A 6,215-nucleotide genomic window follows, 5' to 3' on the forward strand; every position below is an offset into this window, starting at 1 on the left:
TAATCCAACTTTGATTGGGTGTCATGCACTGGCAAAACACTTGCAAATTCTCAAATGGTGGAATGCATGAGATGTCAAGCATTAAAAAGGCCATTGTCGGTGGTGATGTTGCTCAGGACAGCCCGATTTATATTGTTGCATGCATCGACTGGACCAGTGCCATCCAAGGTTGCATCCTGAGCTAGATTCCAGTCATCCTCTAGAAGAAAATGAGCGCCATCTATCTCTGTATGCAGGTGGTTGAGCTCTAAAAGGAAGAAAGTTTCAGCCCAGTCAGTGCATAGAGAGTGCCCACACAAAGCATCCTTTGCCTATTCACATCTTGCCGAATGTGCACCAAACCTCAGGGTCAGTACATTTTTTTAGCACAGTTCAGGGGAGTGACTTGCATAGTAGGATAGCCACACTGCATTTCCAAGGTGTCAAGGTCGCATTGGTCGTGACGGTGGGTGGCTGCTGTGAATGGTCTTACCCACCTGGTCGCACCACAATTTCTCCACCTCTGTGCTCATGAGGTGAGTTTCTTAAAGCAGTGCCACATCGGCACATTTGGAGTTAAGGTAATTAAGCACTCTTTTTTGTTTCATGAAATGTGTAATGCCACTCACGGTCCATGATATGATATACAGCGCCTTCGGCAGTGGCATTGTAGAGTGATGCACTAGGGGGTGGTGGCGGTGGTGAGCCTGGGAGAGGAGGTGTGCTTTTTTGTGCTGTGAGCAATGGGCTGCCCACTGCTAAGGAAGGCCAGGTAGGAATAAAGATAACAGTGAGAAAGAAGGACTCCATGTGTAAATAGCTTCTGCAGGTCCAAGGTTGGTCTCGGCTGAGAATGACTACCTCGTAGGAGAGACACTGACAGGGGACACCGATGGGAGAGGAAGGAGAGGGAGAAATGTGGGAGAAAATGTGGGAAAAAATGGGAAATGGGTGCCAGATAGGAATGGATCGGGAGGGCAGATAAAAAGGGATAAAGGCTATCAAAACCATCTCACGCCTGATAACAAGCAAGATGTTTTGTCTACAAGTCCAAACCTGTGGGTCTGCAGAGCCTGGGGGACACATGTTCAGGAGGGAAACAGAATAGATCTGCAGTGAGTGGGCCATGGCGAAAAGTTTTGTGGTCATGGGAGGGTCTCAGCTAAGGATAGGTTCAGAAGCACCGAAGGTTGTTGGTGCCAGCCCACGGGGGAGGCCAATGACAGGCAGAGCAGTTCAAGATAGTAGAGAGCTAAACTGCAGGCGGGCCCAGGGGGCCTCCCTTGGATGCAGAAAGAGTGTAACCCTGGGTACTAGGTATATGTACTGCTGTATCTGCGGGAGGGGGGTGAGACCAGTCACGGTTGTCAGCACCGGGTCAGGAGGGCACCCCATGGGAACTGAAGAATATAAAAACATTCAAGCATGAGAACTTAGAAATATATAAACATAGGACCAGTTGGGACAAGCTACATTCTCCTCTTTGAGCTAACAATGTTAAGGGTAACAACAATCAGCAAACAGTGAAACAGTAGACAGACAGGTGATACTCATCTCCCATCAAAAGAGACATACTGAGGAAATAGCCCAAGTGCACTTCAATAGAGTGCTAGGCCATATTTCAGTGGGTAGCAGGATTTGTTTGATCCTCTATCCTGTGTGATTTCCACCACTGCACTGATCACCTTGTCCTAGCCTCTTTGTAAATGAGTTGATCGTCGCTGATTTCTGGCACCTTTGGGGCATAGGCCCTCCACCCAAAAAGAGGACATATCTGCAGGCTCAGCGGCTTTGTTTGGAGTGGCATGGGTGATATCCATTCTTTGGTCCTATTGGCCTTCTAAGAAAGACCGCAGCTCCTTCGGATCATGAAAATCTTTTGAGTTGCCATCTATCATGATCCACATGTGTGCTAGTTCAAAAAGACTTAGGCCCTCATTATGAACACGGTGGTGTTAACCACCGTGTTCAGGCTGGCAGTCATTTAACTGACCGCCTGCCCCCCGGGACCCTGCATCATGAACATTTTGCTGGGCCGGCGGGCGGAAACATTGTTTCCACCCGCCGGCCCACCAGAATACCTGGCCGGGACATTGCCGGCGGCTCCACTCTGTGCGGCGGGTGCAGCTGCACCCATCGCGCAGATCACTGCCCGTAAATCTGGCAGTGACCTGCGCAATGGGGCACTGCACAGGGGCCCCTGCACTGACCATGCCAAGTGCATGGGCAGTGCAGGTGCCCCCAGGGAAAGGCTGGTGGCTGTAGGGATCATTGTCCTGTCGGTTGATGATTCCTTCCACCACCAGGTTGCCTGTCGGAGGCAGCCTGGCAGTGGATGAGGGCCTCCCCATGTGTACATTATATGGCGGTTCAGCCCGCCATGCCAGTGGTGGTCTTTTTACCCGCCGCCAGCATGGCGGGCTGAACCGCCGGGTATCATAATGGCCCCCTTAATATCCCAGTTATGCGTTGAGGTCTGAGGGACAAAAAGGTTTTCCATTTTTCATTCTTCTCTGTGGAAAAGTCTACCAACATATAGATATTGTTTCCATCATAGTCATACAACCCATGTGTACAGGCCACCACCAGTATTTGTTGTGCCTGTTCATGATGGAGGAAACGTGATACTAGGCCACATTCTGTCTGGTGCTGCAGGTCTGAGCAACTGGAAACTTTGGGCTCTCTGAATCTCCAGGACAGGGGAGAAAATAACCCCTCCACCTTGGTGTGGAAACCAGCAATGCTTGCCCGGATGGACTTCATTCTGACATGATTCAAGACATTTATGCATCCACTACCTAAAGTCTGGGCCCACTGCAGTAATTTTCTCAAGGGTACAGTCTATCGTGATATCTGAGGAATATGTGGGTAGGGTGGATGCTGGCTTGCCCTGGTAGATTGCGTCTGCAGAAAACAGCTGCCATGATGGTTTATTGGAGGCCATCGTTCTCTATGTGTGAGCCTAGGGGATGCAATCCCTCCCTGAGGGTTTGGGCTGGACCCTGATGGAATCCTGCTTAGAGGGTAAGCCGGCAGGTGCTAGCAAGAGTGAGGGTGCAGTCTATGTTCCAGCCAGTAGAGAACAGCCCCTTATGATGCTGGCTACCCCCTTTGGGGCTCATCTGACCTCTGTGGTGAGGGCATGGAGAGAGAGGGGCCCCTGCTTGCCTGGTCAAGGTTCCCAGCAGTTTGCTACCAGTAGGTGGGTGTGGGGAGGTGAAGGGAGGCCAATCACCCTCCTGTCATGATCAAGGCTGGCCTCAGCACTTCCAGTTGCCGTGCTGCCCATGCGGGGGTAGGTGGTAGGATGAAGGATCTGGAACAGTTGTGCCGCATTCATCTAACATGCTGCCTATCACGTCAGGAGTGGATGGTGGTGTCAAGTGTCAGGCAGTTCCCTAGCAAAATGGGGAAGGCGAAAGGGGACCAACAGCCCGTATGTCCCAATCAGGCAGGTCACGGTCCTCCTGTTGCAGGTCCTCTGATGTTGGAGGTCAGTGGCAAGGGCGAAGAATGTGGTGTAGGTGCCCAGCAGCCATGTGGGTGCCTCTCTGTGCCACTCTTGATCACTCAAAAGGGCCCAGAAGAGGGGGGGAGTAAGGTCTTGCCCAGCCCATCGATCCATCAGCTGGGCACTCTCTGTCCTGCTGTGTCTCAACCACAGCCACTGCACCAAGCCTCACATTGTCGTGTACTACATAGGCCAGCACTGCTCTCACCTCACCCCCTCTGGGCCACTGGAGAGCCAAGGGGAGATGCAGACGCCCCCCCAATAAGGGCGCTGGCTGGTCTGGGAGCCCTCTCTAATCCATCTGCAAGCACAGAGTACTGAGTACCTGTGCTGTATACCCCAGAGCTGCCCAGCTCAGCAGAGCCCTTGAATCAGGTGGCCATCTTGTTCGCTGGCCACTCCCTCAGTTTTGTCATTGTTAGCTAGGCCCCACAGATTAGTGTTACTGCTATATGATATGGGAGTTCCCAAACTCAGCAGGATGTCCAGGACACTATGCACCGGTGGAGTTTCCATTCTTGTGTCCCCTACTGACTGTATTACCTCTGTTACAGCATTACATTTTACGAATGGTCCAATATCTATCTGACAGGTGCTGCTAAGAATCAGGAATGTGTGGAATCTACCTTCTTCAATGAAATCCCTGAACTCTGTCACACCAGCAGTTACCCAAGCTTTGATATCTATATCTCTGGCCAATTTAGAAAAGTCAGGCAATGACATCAGTGCTAGCAACTCAGCAAATGGCGCCCTGGTCTTAGTCCACAATATCATTCTAAGTATGCAATGCTGTGTAAAAAAATTAATCTTGCATACTCTCTGTGGTGTACATGTTGTTTGAGCAGACATCGCTGTGGTTCCCTCCCATTGCAGCCTCACATCCCGTACCCCAAGACAATGCTTAACAACCATGTAGCCACCTAATATAAAGTTCCACATCAGGGACACTGAGCCTAACATGTATTGTAGGTAGTTGCAGTCTTCTAAAGGAACATCTTTGAAGTTGACATTCCTAGATCAGATCTGTCAACAGGCCATTGATTTTGCTAAACTAACTTTTCCAGCAGTCCACGGTATTGCTTTTTGTGTAATGAGGTCAATTAAATCTACCTCCATTCTGTATTTCTGTCAGAAATTGGGGTGTTGGTCTGCTGGGGGTGAGCCCCGGTCAAGCAGCAACCACAATTCCAGTCAGGGATAGGCACAAGCAAACCTCAAGTCGATCTGTGCTCCCCCTCTGGTAGCTTGGCACAGAGGAGGCAGGCTTAACTTGAAGGCAATGTGTAAAGTATTTGTGCAACACTTCAAACAGTAAAACAGTGAAAACACTGCATAAAAAGATCCCACAGCAGGTTAGAAAAATGGAATGTAATTTAATACATAAAAGAAGACCAGAATGACAAAAATCCAATCAGTAGAACTTGAGTTCTGAATTTTTAAAGAATAAGGGTGTCATTATGAACTTGGCAGTCGAGACTGCCATGCTGGCAGCGCAGAAATTTATTTCCGCCATTGGCATGGCGGTCTCAACCACCACATAATGAAAACAGTGGGGACCACCACAGGCAGCCCTCCACCACCGCCAGGCTACCGCCGCCAGGCAGCCTGAGAGTGGAATTTTTCATCCGACAGGGCAGTGCTGCCCTCTGGTTAAAGAACCTGTGTTCCGCCAGCCATTCCCTGGTGGTTTCACCCGCCAGGAAAAGGCTGGTGGAAGGGATGCTCCGGGGCCCCTCTGGGAAAGTTGTTTATTGGGCCGGCATGGTCCTCATCAGACTGGCGGTCTGTGTTCAGACCGCCAGCATGAACACGGGGGGGTTTCCCACCATGTTCATAATGAGGGCCTAAATTCTAGACTAGTGCTTAGAAGCAAAAAGTGCCATTCAAGGATATCTGGTCACACCCGACTGGGACAAAGTCAAAAGTTCAGGTTGACTGCAATGGAGCTCAGGCTGGCTACAGGTACCCAATTAGGCCTACTGAACAAATTACATGAAAACCTTGTTATGGAGCACAGTGTGCAGCTGAAGTGAAAATGTGATGTGCAGTCAAAGTGATGCATCAGTTCTGAGGAGCTCTGAGGCTGCAATGCGGAGGCTGGCATCATCGTCGAGCTGCGGTCGACAAGGGGTACAAGTACCTGGACTGGAGATGGGCCGTACATTCGGCAATGTGTCAGTTCTGAGGACTGCGAGGGCTCTGGGTCCATTCCATGCAGCAGCAGGAGCGATGCATCTGTTGTGCTCGAGGATGTATCGCTTGGCCAAAACGATGCATCGGTTCAGCTTGGGGATGCGCCGCTCAGCAGAGAAGGTGCGTTGGTTCCGCTGGTAAGCACCTTAAGCCCATTTCCAAGAGTCCAGGACTGGGGTGGCACCAACTGGCAGGGCAGACTTACAGAGAACAGAGTCCAGGTGCAGGAGATGTGTGGTGTAAGTCTTTTATGTCCCTGAGATTTCAGATCAAGAGACCAGCAAATTAGCCCTTGGAATCACTCTGGGTTGGAGAGATGCAGGTCTAGTACTCCTCACTCCCAGGCAAGAGGGCATCAGGCAACAGGTCAGCACAGCACAGCAGGGGTCTAGCAGAGTGCAGTCCAGCAGAGTGAAAATCCTTCATCAGCACAGCAGTCCTTTATTGCAGAGTATCTCCAGGTCCAGCAGTGTACTGAAGTGGTGGGACTGAGGTCCGGTTCTTGTACTCAGTAGTGCCTTTGATGTAGGCC

Source organism: Pleurodeles waltl, chromosome 9 (genome assembly GCF_031143425.1).
Source record: "Pleurodeles waltl isolate 20211129_DDA chromosome 9, aPleWal1.hap1.20221129, whole genome shotgun sequence".
Taxonomy (NCBI): domain Eukaryota; kingdom Metazoa; phylum Chordata; class Amphibia; order Caudata; family Salamandridae; genus Pleurodeles; species Pleurodeles waltl.